This window comes from Perognathus longimembris, chromosome 22 (genome assembly GCF_023159225.1).
Source record: "Perognathus longimembris pacificus isolate PPM17 chromosome 22, ASM2315922v1, whole genome shotgun sequence".
Classification (NCBI taxonomy): domain Eukaryota; kingdom Metazoa; phylum Chordata; class Mammalia; order Rodentia; family Heteromyidae; genus Perognathus; species Perognathus longimembris.
The window spans coordinates 6423858-6436952 of record NC_063182.1 but is presented as its reverse complement, the minus strand read 5'-3'; positions in this window follow the sequence as shown (position 1 = coordinate 6436952).

Here is a 13095-nt window from a genome sequence, read left to right as displayed (position 1 = left end):
CTCTTCCCATTCCTGGGAAGCAAAGCATCAAGTCCTCAGGGGAACACATGCAAATCTGTAGGGGTTTCCTAGGCTGTCGGTGGCGACCCGGAAATGGTCGGGACTCACCTTCCAGGTGGACCGCCTCCCACTTCTCCAGGCGACTGCCGAGAAAGCGGGAGAGGCCATAAAGAGCCCCCAGCCCCTCGCTGTTAGAAGGCTTAGCTCAACAGCTCCCAGACCCCCCTCTTCCTCCCTTCCCCATCCTCCCCCAACCCCCCCACCCCCAGGCCTTCTTTCTCCAGTGTTCCTGTCCCTGTTGGTAGGGCCTTTCTTGTCCCCCACCTGGCGGATGCCTGGGCTGGATTGTATATTTCCGGAGCTGCCTACTGGAATCACAGGCTCTTTATTTTTAGAAGATTACAAACATAGGGGCTGGGTGGGACCAGGGGACGGGCGGCGGGGGTGGGGGGGGGGAAGCCCAGAATTGAAGTGTTTGGGGTGGGGGGGGAAGCTCAGGAATCTGAATATGGGTGACTGGAACTAGGAGTGAGGGACCAAAGGGAATAAATGGGATGGTGGGAGGAAAAGAAAAAACAAAACGAGGTGAGGAAGTAGGAGGGTCCCACTCTCCCAGTGCCTTGAGGGCCCCCAGAGTGGGTGGGGGGGGGGATCAGAGTCTCTCCCCCGCTGGGGAGCGCGTGTGGAAGGCTACGGGTCAAGGGTCATTTCTCTGGCATGTAGCTGGATCCCCAGGGAGGCCTAGGAGCCTGGGAAAGAGCTAAAAAAGGCTCTCCCCTCCCCCCTCCCCAGAGGCCTTGGGGACTAGGACCGTAGCTTCCTGTCCAGACAGCTCCTCTGGTCCCCCCTGAGCTGGGGACGTCTTAACTCTTCAGCTGCTGGGGTCTGACACACACAGAATGCAAGCCACCCGAACCCAGACACCACGTTCCTTCCCTGTTGGGTTCTGAGGGGACGGGAGCCAGAACCCCAGAACCAACGGGAGGGAGGAGCTGGCAGGGTTATGGAAGTCCTCTTCGGGCCAAGAATGAGCAGCAAGCAACATGGTGGCTCACATCTCTAATCCTAGCTGCTCAAGAGGTTGATGTCTGAGGATCACACTTCAAAGAGAGCCCAGACAGGAGAGCGTCTGGGACATTCTTATCTCCAACTAACCACCAAAAAGCTGAAAGTGGAGCCGCCCTGGCTCAAGTGGTAGAGCACCATCATTGGGAGGAAAAAGCTAAGACAATGCCCAGGCCCTGAGTTTAAAGCCCCAGGACCAGCGCATAAATGATGATGATGATGATAATAATAATAATACTGGGAGCTCAGGCTGACAGGAAATGAGCCTCAACTTTGACAGACCTGGTCAGCTCAGTGTGTGGCCTTGGAGTTTCTTAGAGGTCCTTCAAGTGCAGCCTCTGGAAAACAGACATCAAAAACGAGCTGCCTCTCACAAGAGGAAGGATGTCTTTTGGTTGTTTATTCCCTGGAATCCCCCAGCCAAAGCAGCGCCCACTCTGCAGACAATAAACTCCAGGGTTTTTGCTCTCCTGCTGCACGAAGGCAAGAAGCCATTTGCTTCCCTCCCCTCACGCCCAAATCCTCCCGTGCAGTGCACAGAGTACCTGTACACACGGGGCTTCCAATCAACAAATTAGGACTAAAATAGATTAACGACTCATCTACAGGATGGGACGTCTATTTTTTTCCCCTATTGTTCTCTCAAGGGCACTAGCTAGAAGTCAGAACTGGTCTGGATTCAAGTTCTGGCAGATACTTCTTAGTTAGGAGGCTTTGAACAAGTCACATTGCCCCTTTAAACTTCAGTCCCACTTGTTCATAAAATGGAGGTCAGAAATAAAAACTTTGCCTTTTCTTTGATTTTTTTTTTGGTGGAACTAGAGTTTAAACCAGGGCTTGGCACTTCTTTTTCGGGGTGGGGGGGGGGGTGGGGAATCCGTTGTGGGGCTTAAACCCAGGGTCTAGGTGCTGTCCCTCTCTGAGCTTTTTCACTTACGGCTAGTGCTCTACCACTCTGAGCCACAGCGCCACTTCCTGTTTTCTGGTACATTAATTGAACATAAGAGTCTCATGGACTTTCCTGCCTGGGCTGGCTTTGAACTCCGATCCTCAGATCTCCGCCTCTTGAGTAGCTAGGATGACAGGTGTAAGCCACTTAAGCCCAGCTAGTGCTTGGCACTTTTGAGGCAAGTACTTACCACGGAGCCACGCTTCCAGCCCTTTTTGCTTTAGTTATTTTTCCGGTAGGGTCTTTTGCTTTTGTCCGCAGGTGGCCTCCAGTCAAGAGTCTCCTGTCTCTACCTCTCGAGAGAAGTGGTGATGGGTGCGTAAAATGAGACTATACATTCGGGTCTTTTTTACTTGTTTGTTTTTGTTTTGAGAAAGGCTGGCTATATAGCCCAAGTTGGCCTTGAACTCGTGATCCTCCTGCCTCAGCCTCCTGAATGCTAGGATTACAGGTCCTGTGCTACCTACCACTCAATGCTTAAAACCCTTACGTTAAATCAACTATTCAAGCTAGATCCGGGAAGCTTCAGCAAACACTAAAGGAATGTACCACAGCAGTGTACCAGCTGGCACTGGAAGGGTTGTCGCTCCTAGGCGGGGTTCAGGAATTGTATAAAGCATGGCTGTTCTGAGGCTGATGTGGCTTGACCTTGATGTGTGTGACCTTGGGCAAATTTCTTAGGCTTTTGTTTTCTCATCTGCAAAATAGGATTCTAATAATCCCTGCAGCTACCGCGAAGGGTTGCTGCGAGTGCAAATGAGAGAGGACACGTAAATGGCCTGTACAGCGCCCGACACGGGGTGAACTCCATTTATATTGGCTATTGTTCCTGTCCCCTCCCCCATGAAATCCTCCAGGCGCTCCGGCCCCAGCCTCCCTCCTAGAGGTGACTGTTGCACCTCATACCTTCCTTGTACAATGACAGATAGGCCCAGCCTCCGACTTCGGCCTCATCCATCTGGATAGAAATGTCTCTCACAGAAGCTGCCTGCCTTGAAAGGAGACCAAGTTGGGAGGCAGGGTGTCTGAGGGGAAGCCACAGGCCGAGGGTCAGAGGCCAACCTAATATCCCCGGCCAGCTGCCCTGGCTGGGGTGGCTCGGCCTGCCGGGCAGGGCACATGGATGCTGGGAGCTGCTTATCAGGTTAAAGTGGAGCCTCTGTCTCTGGCTGTCTCTGCGCATTACCCGACCCATCCGTCCGCTCTCCGGAGTGCCCTGCCTGCCCCCAGCTCTGCCTGCGCTAACTAGTTAATTGGATCTTGGCTAACATGGTTATGGGCCAAGTCAGCCAGCTCCTCTGCCTCCCTAAGCAGGCGTGGGGGAGGGGCGGGACACCGTGCGTGTGCGTGCGTGCGTGCGTGAGCATGTGTGTCTCTGTGTTAGGAGCTTCTCCCAGGCCTGATTCCAAGCCCCCTGGGGCTCCTAGAAGCCATCGAGCCTGGTGTCTGAGAACCCAGCGCTGCCACTAGCAGAGTCTATTGGGGGCCAGGAGGCCCGACTGAGCCTCAGCCCCCTCCTCGGTAAAACTGGATTATAAAATGTTTCACCTCGGGGTGGGGGTGGGGGGAAGGGGGTCGTGTGTGAAGACCAAGAGAGAGAAACAACGTCTACACCCACGACAGCACCGTCCTGCGGGTGCTGGCCACTTTCCTTGGAAGCCGAGGACTGGAGCGGGGATCTGCAGTGGGGGTGGAGGGACTTTCATTCACAGATCCTTGCAGGTGTTTCCTCGGAGGCTTGATTCCAATCTCCTCAATTGTTCCTTATGCAAATGCTATGCTAATGAGCGTGGCTGTGCACCAACACCCCTACCCCCCCCCAGTGCTGTCCGGCAGAGGAGAAGGTGAAGGGTGGGCTGACTTGGCCAGTTTCACTTCGATCAATACCGTCCCCCTCCTCCCCCAAAGAGAAGCCAATGCTGGTGATCCCCCCCCAACCACCTCGGTCCTCAGAGCAGAGAGAGAGAGACCCCGACGGGGAGAAACAAAGAAAGGCTCAGTGTTGGTGGGTGGTGAAGGACAGCCTCGTCATCATCGTCATCATCGTCGCCATAATCATCCACATCAAAAAAGGCCTTTAGAAACGACAGATCCTTCCCCGCCCTGTGCGGGCTACTCTACAATTACAGAGGCCCAGCCCCCCTCCCCCGCCCTCCCTCGGGGAGCCGGAGCTGGCCAGAAGGTGGGGGGGAATTGAGGCGATTCTTTGCATTCCCCCCGGTGCCAGGGACCCCACCCCGGCCTCCCCCAGCCCGCCTCCAGGGGGCTTCAGATGCTTGAAGTCACACAGACCTTATCCTCTGTCCTCAACTACACGATGGGTCCAAGGTTTCAGGCTGTGCTGTCGAACACAGTGAACCCCTAGGCCACGGTGAAGGGCAATGCTAACAGAGGAGGACAGACAGCATCAGCCAAGGAAAGACCCATACCCAGCCCGGTTCAGTGGCCTCCAAGACCAGGGCAGTCCAGTCTAGCTGTTGCCCCTCTACACTGGATAAGTGATCAGTTTCCTGAGCCAAGGTAAACCAAGTCAAATGCCGTGTCCCCCCCCCCCCCACTGGTGTTCCACTGAACACTTACACTGTGATCCGGATCGACGGGTTGGATAGAATTTCCCATTGAAACTTAGTCATCAGACTCAGTCTATTATTTATTTATTTTTGTGCTGGTCAGGACTTGAACTCAGGGCCTGGACTCTGTCCCTTAGCTTTTTCCCCTCAAGGCTGGCGCTCTACCACGTGTGCCACAGCTTTATTTCCTGCATTTTGATGGTGGTAGATAATTTGGAAGTGAGAGTCTCACAGATTTTTTTTTTTTTTTTTTTGGCCAGGGCTGACATTTGAACCTGGCTCCTCCTGACCTCAGCCTCCTGAGTAGCTAGGATTACACATGTGAGCTACCACACCAGTCTGGACTCTTATCTTGTAGAGGGCATAAAATCAGAGTGGGTGTAGACACAAATAAAGCAGTCGGTGATGTGGACGCAGCCTCTCCCTTGGGGAGCGCTGTACTGCCACTGACAAGCTGTTTCCTTGAACTGCCCTGGCCTATAAAGAGCTTTCCTTCCATCCTTTCATCCCTTGTAGAGCGGAATTCTAGCACTTGGTACCGACTCCTGGGCCTCTCAGGCCTTTGAGACATAGTAGGTGCTCAATAAATACAAATTAGATGGGCCAGAGAGCTAGCCCTGAGGACACTGCCTAATAAATAACAAATTGTGCAAGCAGCAGGCTGCTGTAATTAGACCGAGGAGGACAGTCAGTTATTAATATCAGGCACACCAGGCAGGGTTAACAGGGTGGGGATAATGAAGAGGGAGTCACTTCCTGTGCCCTAAGGGACTTCCCTCTATCGTGGCCTTCTGAAGAGGGCACAGCAGCACCAAGAGTCCAAGCTGCCTTGGGGCCCAGGGTCCACAAAACTAGGACCCTGGGCCTCTCCTGATCCTGCCTCCCTCCGAGAATCCTTTATCCGTCTATAGTTCCTGATGATGCCTATCGGTTGGATGGAGGCCGAATTAATGTGTTTTTTCCCCCTACTTAAGCTTTACCTCCCCAGTGGAATTCCAAGCTCCCGAGAGTGGGCTTCACCTCGGTCCGCTTCGTGTCCGCTCACGTGGTAGCAGAGCCTCTGTACGGTCAGGGAGACTTAATACAGATTGTTGGGAAAGAGCAGTCGTGGTGGTGGTGGTGGTGGCGGTGTGTGTGAGAGAATAGAAGGAAAAGGGAGAGAAAGAAGAAAGTGAGAGAAAAGGAGCTAGTTTAAAAAAAGAGAGAGAGAACGATAAAGGGAGGGGAGAAAGGGAGCAAAGACGGAGAAAAAAACATGACGACCAGCAAGAAGGCAACTGTGTCTGTTCTCGAAGGCCAGGGAACACAAGCCATGCCGGGGCTTGTGTTCAAAGCTGGTGGCCAGCTTTGAATCCTCAGCCCCAACCTGCTGCCTGCCCTGCTCCCATCAGTCACTTCGTGGCTCCCCTTGGCAGCCCTCCCCCCCCCCCAGGAGGTTCGCCTGGCACCGCCCGGGGGGGGGGGGGGCTCTGCCAAGCCCAGCCCAGCAGAAGAGCATGGCCAGGAAGGAGTCGGCAAAGCAGATGCCGCCCCTCTCCTGCTGCCTTGATTAGAGAAATTGAGATGTTAATAATATTCCGAGATGCAAGGTGCTAATTAAAGTTAATTACTGTTTCCTTGTGAAGTAACCTCTCCTCGTGTTTACCAGGAACAAGGCTGCCAGCCGCTCCCCTGGCTCGTGCCAATCACGATGCCCGCTGCTCAGTGTACCCCCCCCCCCCACCCTCCCAGGTGCCCTCGGCTGCCCCAGCCCGGCCCCGGGCGGGCACGAGATCTGACGTTCCCAGGCCTCGCCTCTTGGCAGGGCACCAGGTGAGTCCTGCCACGGAAGAGGAGGGGCGCTTGAGCGTGAGGGACCCGAGAGGGATGGGGTTCACGGCCTGTCCTGTCTCCTCCCTTCCTGCAGCCTTGCTCTGTCTCTTTCCAGCCCACAGACTTAAGTCATTGACCCTACCCCCCCCCCCAACCCCAAAGCTCAGTTTCCTCATCTGTAAATAGGGCGTAGAATTCTTGCCTCGGAGTGCTGTTCAGAGAATGAAAGGGGACACTGCCTGTAAATGCTTACCGTCACTATAAAGCTGGATTTAATAAACTCTCAATTAAGGTTAACTGATTATTGTTGTCTTGGTTAATAACCACCTCCCTCCCCGCTTCCCCTCCTGTGTAGCCTGGCTGCCGGGATGAGGAGGGTCAGTGGGGTATGTACCTGTCCTTTACCCACACTGCATGTCACCCCACCCCACCCCACCCCCTTGGCGAGGCTCCCCTAGTCTAGTACTCAGCAGATAGGAACTCCCTCGTGGCCCCCTCTCTGATCTCTCCCAGACTAGAGAAAACGGAGAAATGGCCAACACGGTCCTAAGAATAGAGTTCTGCAAAGGTGTGTGTGTGTGTGTGTGTGTGTGTGTGTGTGTGTGTGTGTGTGTGTGTGTGTGTCTCCAGCTTCACGGGGCTTTGGGGGAAGAGACTACCCCCTTGGGATCCAGGTTGAGTTGCCATGACAACTACTGCAGGCGCTCACCTCCAGTCTCTTTGCTCACCATCACACACACACACACACCCCAGTACACACACACACACACACACACACACACACACACACACACATACCCACAGGGTCTCTTTGATAGGACTCTCCTCCCCAGTTCCACTCGGGGCTACTGCCCTGGTCCCTCACTGGCCTTTTCCGGAAGCCCCTGAGCTGCGGAGAGTGCCAAGTGACCAGAGTCCTGTGAGCAATTATTCTTTCCAACCCAGTTTCCTCTGGGCACTTAGTGCTAATGAGTTAATACTGCTGTCACCTTTGATTTGGGAGAAGGGAGGCTTCCCAAAGGCTTCCATGGGGATAAAAGAGCATAGCAGGGGGGACGAAGGGGGTCAGGACCCCTGCTGGCTTTCCATGCGTCCCCCACTTAGAGGAACACTCCTGGGTCTTTCCTCTAGGGACAGGTGCTGGTCCGGGCAGCCCGGGCATTTCTGTGTATGAGGATGGCACTTGGTGGAAGTATCTCGTCTAGATTTGAGGGTGAGGGTGATCTGGATGGACCCTGACGGAAGCAGCAGGCTTTGGGAAGCCCCCCTGAGGCTCAGCTGCTCCTGGTGGGCCCTGCACTACACCAGCTGTAGCCTTAGACCCCAGTCTCAGGCTTAGCCTTGCCCAGGACAGACCCAGTCCTTGGCTCTCTATTCCAAATGGGACCTCCTCCTCCTCCTCCTCTTCCTCCTCCTCCCACTGGGGACCTGGATCTTTCCTCCAAACAACGCTCAGGCCTCCTGGTTCTGGATCCATCCCATCTGCTTCCATCCCAGGTCCTTCCTCTCCTAGGGACATCACAACCTCCCCTCCCCGCCCCCTCCAACACAGACCTCAGCTACATCCCCTTTGTTTGTTTGTTTGTTTGTTTGTCTTTTGGTGCTGGTCCTAGGGCTTGAATTCAGATCCAGTGCACTGTCTCTGAGCTTCGTAGCTCAACGCTAGCACTCTAGCACTTGAGCCACCGATCTGCTTCTGGCTTTTTGTTTTGTTTTGGTTTTTTTCTGGTGGTTAATTGGAGATAAGAGTTTCTTGGACTTTCTTTCCCTAGCTAGCTTTGAACAACTACCCTGGGATCTCAGCCTCCTGGGTAGCTAGGATTCCAGGCATGAACCACTGGCACCTGGCTTACCCACAATCCTTTTACAGTTCCTCCACGGCCTCCCTCATAGCATAATCCCCAAGATTTCTTCCCATTCATTCATTCACTCAGATATTCATTCATTCAGCAAACCTGTTTGGCTCTGGTGGTGAATAAGTCAAACAAGGTTCTTGCCTCCTACACGTTTTTATTCTACCAAACAAGAAAGTGAACAAGTAAGCAAAATAACGATGGTCTGGGACCAAGCTGAGGACAAGGCCCCAAAAGGAGGCCTCAGTTAACCAAGGTGTCTTCTGCGCTGCTTCTCAGGCGTGGAGTTGGGAAGCTGTCCTAGAGCAGCCCTCGGTGGTAACAGAAGTCACCTAAAGGAGGCAGAGGCAGAGCCCAGCTCATCTGTGAGCGAGGCATGGATGCCACTGGGCCCTGTTGCTATCCACCCATTCCAACCTGCTCCCTGTTCCAATGGACACCCCCCCCCCCAGCCTATTCCCCACCAGCCCCACTGCCTACGCTCCTCACCTACCACCTTGTCCAGCATTCTCAGGCTCCTCTGAGGATGTGGAGGGTAGGAGGGGTAAGGGGAATCTAACAAAGGGGCTGGGTAGTGAGTAGCTCAGTGGTAAAGTATTTACCTAGCATGCTTAAGGCCATAGATTTGATCCTCAGTACTGAAAAAAGAAAAAGGGTGGAGGGTACTGAATACATGGGCAAAAAAAAGAGATGTAACCAGGTGAAATACATTCTAAATGCTGTATGAATTCCTACAGCTGTAAAATAAAACATAAAATAAAATATGCATGTGCTGGGAGGTATTCAGAGGGATCTTGGCCAGGAAAAGGCTCATGGGGGATGGATAGCGTTCTGTGGGTGCAGGGGTTTCGGGGCTGGGGGCACAAAGGGCATTGGGTAGATGGAACAGCTCCAAGCCACGTGAAAGAGTCCCCCCCACACAGGCAAACACAGCTCAGGGACTTTGTCCTTCCCAGGGCTGCAACCGCATGAAATATTTAGACTTCTGGACGCTGTTCATCTCTTATTGTCCCCCTCAGCAAGTCTGCTTCCCCTACATCATTTAAGGCTGTCCCCTTTCCTCCCCCCTCCAAAGCCTGCAGAGAAGGGAAAAGCAGGCCCTTGGCTGCAGGAAGGGTCTGTCCTTCAGGTCCTGTGGACGCACAGCGATGGCCCTCACGTCTCTGGTCCTTGCGTCTAATTCTAGCTCCTAACCCCTCCTTCTCGCCTCACTCAGGAGCAAGGCGAGGAGACGGGTCTAGGAAGAGGCCACTCTGGCCCCCCAAGAATGAGAAAGCAGCCGGGCGAAGGGATTTGGGTGGTTCCTATGTCTTGGCTCCCAGAAGAGTCCTGGAAAAGGAAAAGAGTCTGAAGGGGCCATAAGAGCTGCCATTTATTGTGCCTTTATAACGCGAAGTCGTTGGAGTACAGTAAGGCCTCAAGTCCGCAGGACAAATTTAGGATTTATGAAGCCCATTTCCTTGCTAGGGAAACTGACGCTCACAGAACTTGCTCATGGTGGACAGTCCAGCAGTTGAGCGCTCACATCCCAGCATCCTCCAGGAGGTGAAATAGCTTCGTTTGGGGGCTGCAGGTGCGCGCGCATGTGTTGCCTGGAAATCCTACTTGGCCAGGGTCTGCCTGATTCCCACTTCCTCCCTCCAGATCAGGCTCCGCCTCCACCTCCTGGTAGATTAGCCCCAGTTCTGTACCTGTTCATTAAGTAAACTCCATCGGTGGCCAGACATCATGAGGAAAGGGAAAAGGGAAAGCACTGGAGGGGAACCAAGCAGAGTAGAAGAGTGAGAGCTAGAATAAGATGGAGACAGGAGAGGTGGGGGGCGGGCAAAGTAGAAAGAGGGTGAGCTGGAGAACAGCCAGAGGGGCCAAGGTGAGGGTGACCGGACTGAACAGGTACATCCCACCCCTTCCACTGGGCGGTGTGAGAACAGATGAAGGTTGGAGAAGGAAATCCCACCCCGACTCTGCTCTCTGTCTCTACCCACCCTCCCCCTGCGGAAACCCCTCGCTTCCCCCTCCCCCACCAGCTTCTCCCAAACAATTCTAATTAGACTAAGTGACTAAGAGGTGGTTTCAGCCTGAACAGCCAATTAGGCCAGGAAGAAAGAAAGTAGCTTCCCCCAAGTCTCCCCCCCTGCCCACCCCACTTACCTGCCTGTAACCCAGACTGGGTATTCTCATCCCCCCCCCCCCCCATTCCACACTGTCACTCCTGCTTCTATTCCTCTCCTCGCTCGCTGCATCCATACAGCCACTCGAGGGGCTCCATCCTCAGCCCCCACGACCACTCCCATCTTCCTGGCAAAGGGTGCATGGGCCGGGCAGAGGCCTCCTCAGGAGTCTTGTCTTTCGCACTCTCCTTGTCTCTGATGTTTCTCTTGGAATTCCTCCCCCTCTCCCCTTCCTCCTCTGGCACTTATTTCTAACATCCGTGGACCAGGCCTCCCGGTTGCCATGGTGATGTCGTGTGCAGCTGGATAGTGAGGGTGTGAGAAGAGCTGTGTGTGCTCTGCAGTCGGGACCGTGGCTCTGTGGGAGATGGATCTGTGTGTAGGAAGGGTTTTTCTAGGGGGAATTGGATGAGAATCCAGGTCACCTCCCTGGAAGGAAGACCCAAAGGAAGGGGGACGTTCTCAAAGCCCTAAAACCTTTCTATAGGCCTTGGCCTTCTTCAGGGCCTACTTTTCCGCTGGGCCTTTGCAGGTCAGATTTAAACTCTGTCCTGTCCAAGCTCTGAGATGGCAGATTCTGGAAGGGCTCAATCTGCTCCTCTTGCCTAAGGAGAAGACAGAACTCTAAGAAGAAGAAAAAAAATAGGAGTGGGTGAGGGCAACTGGCCCTGGGGTTGGAGGGAGATGGCGGTTGAACAGCTGGAATGAAGATTAAGCTAGACAGATGGGCTGATGGGAGGCCAGCAACAACCCCAATACCATTCTAGGGCAGGGGCATATGAGAGATGATTCAGCAAACCAGAAATTCTCCTCTTCCAGTCACTGCAGGCAGAATTACCCACAAGGCTGGCACTGAGAAAGTCGGATAGCTGCCTTCAGGAAGCTTAGCATTTTAGCAGGATTCAGGCAGAACTTTCTCCAGGGCTTTTGTAGCTGCAATTCCTGGTACCTGCAATGGTCTTTCCTGAGCTCCAAATCGTTGGGCTTCCTCAAAGAAGCTCCCCTGGCTCTACTGAACAAAGCAGATCCCCTTCCCCTACCCCACTTCCAGTTTTCCTCCTTCCTGTCCCACTGTTTGTTTCTTTCACAGTACTCTGGAACACAATCTATAATTATCTCATTGGTTTGTTTGTTTACAGTCTATTCTCCACTAGAATGTAAGTTCCAGCCGAGAGAGGATGGACCCTGCCTGTCTCCTTCAGGGCCCTATTGTTAGCACCTGGCACGAGGCCTGACACACGGTTGCTATAAAATATATATTAAACTAAAGAGTGGACAAATGATTTCATTAAGGGCTTACAATAACCCTCATTATCATTTGTTTTATATATGAAGAAACTAAGGTTCACTCACTTGCCCAAGATCCTACTGCTACGATAGAGTACAACCAGCTTTCTAAAGTCTCTCTTGACTCCAGGTATGATGGAAAGAGCTGGGGCCGGTTTAGCCAACCCACAGTGCACCTGGTTCCTCTTCCCGTCTGCCTGCTTGTGTCTGTCACCACTCCCAACGCAGGCACCACCAGAGAAACTTGGGTAAAGGGGAAAAAAAGCTGTAAAGAATGGAACTCTGGCCTTTTATCCCAAAGGTTTGAGACCCCCCAGAGCCCTCTCCTCTTCCTCAAACCTAGCAAGTCCTTCGAGTTCTGGCCCCTGCCAAACATAACTTCTCTCGCCCTCCTGAGCCTCATGGCCTCCCCTTCTTCCACTCAAAGCCCTGGCACATCCCAGTTCCTTTCACCAGCCAGGCTGTTCTAGTCACTTCCTTAGTGAGCCAGCCTTGCCCTTCGAAACTCAGTCCGAGCACCACCCTTCCAGAGAGCCTTCCGGCCTCGGGAGAAGTCAAGTCCTTGGGTTCTTCAGCCAGAATTTCCAGCTCAAGACAGGGCTGGACACCTGATGTGGTCATTGTTTACCTGTGTCCCTATCCCAGGGATTGTGTGTCACTCGTGGGGTGTCCCTGTTACTCTGTGCTGGCCTGGCACAAGGGAGGGGCCGAGGAAATGTTTGTAGAATGAGTAAAGAAACCAGGGTCAGAACTGTGCTATCAAGCTGGCCACCCCCATCTCCTTCAACGCCCCGGATCGCTGACATCGTTTCCTGCTCTAGCTCTCAACAGGAGGGGCTCCTCATTCTCCATGGTCTGATCAAGTCTGGGGGTGAAGCTGACTCACCAGCCTTTCAGAGGAGAGGCGGGGCCTCAAGGTTAGGGTCCTTCACACTGGCCACGGGAAGGGAGCAGGTTCGTGGCTCTGTAGCTGGGGGTCTGGTGGGATTTTAGACTGAGATCTGAGGTTGCCAAGAGCCTCCTATTTTCCTTCCTTCCTCCCGGCTCCACTTTCAAATACCTGCGCTATGCCAGACCTGGCAATACCTTTGATTCACCGTGCTCCCTTAGCCCCGCCTTTCGGCCACGGCCCCTCCCCACCCCCCCATCCCCCAAGTCTCCAAAAGCATCTCGGGGACCCGAGGTGAACTCTAGACCCTTCCAACCCAACACTCGGGGAATTCATGGGAACTGGGAAGCGCACGCCCGGAAGTTCCCGCAGGGGTGCCGGCGAGCCCCAGCGTTCCCAAAGTCGATCCGGGTTTACACGGAGGCTCATCCGGGATTAGTCCCTGCTCGGGGCTAATCCCAGTGACTGAACAGACCCCGGGGTCCGGGAGCGAGCCCAC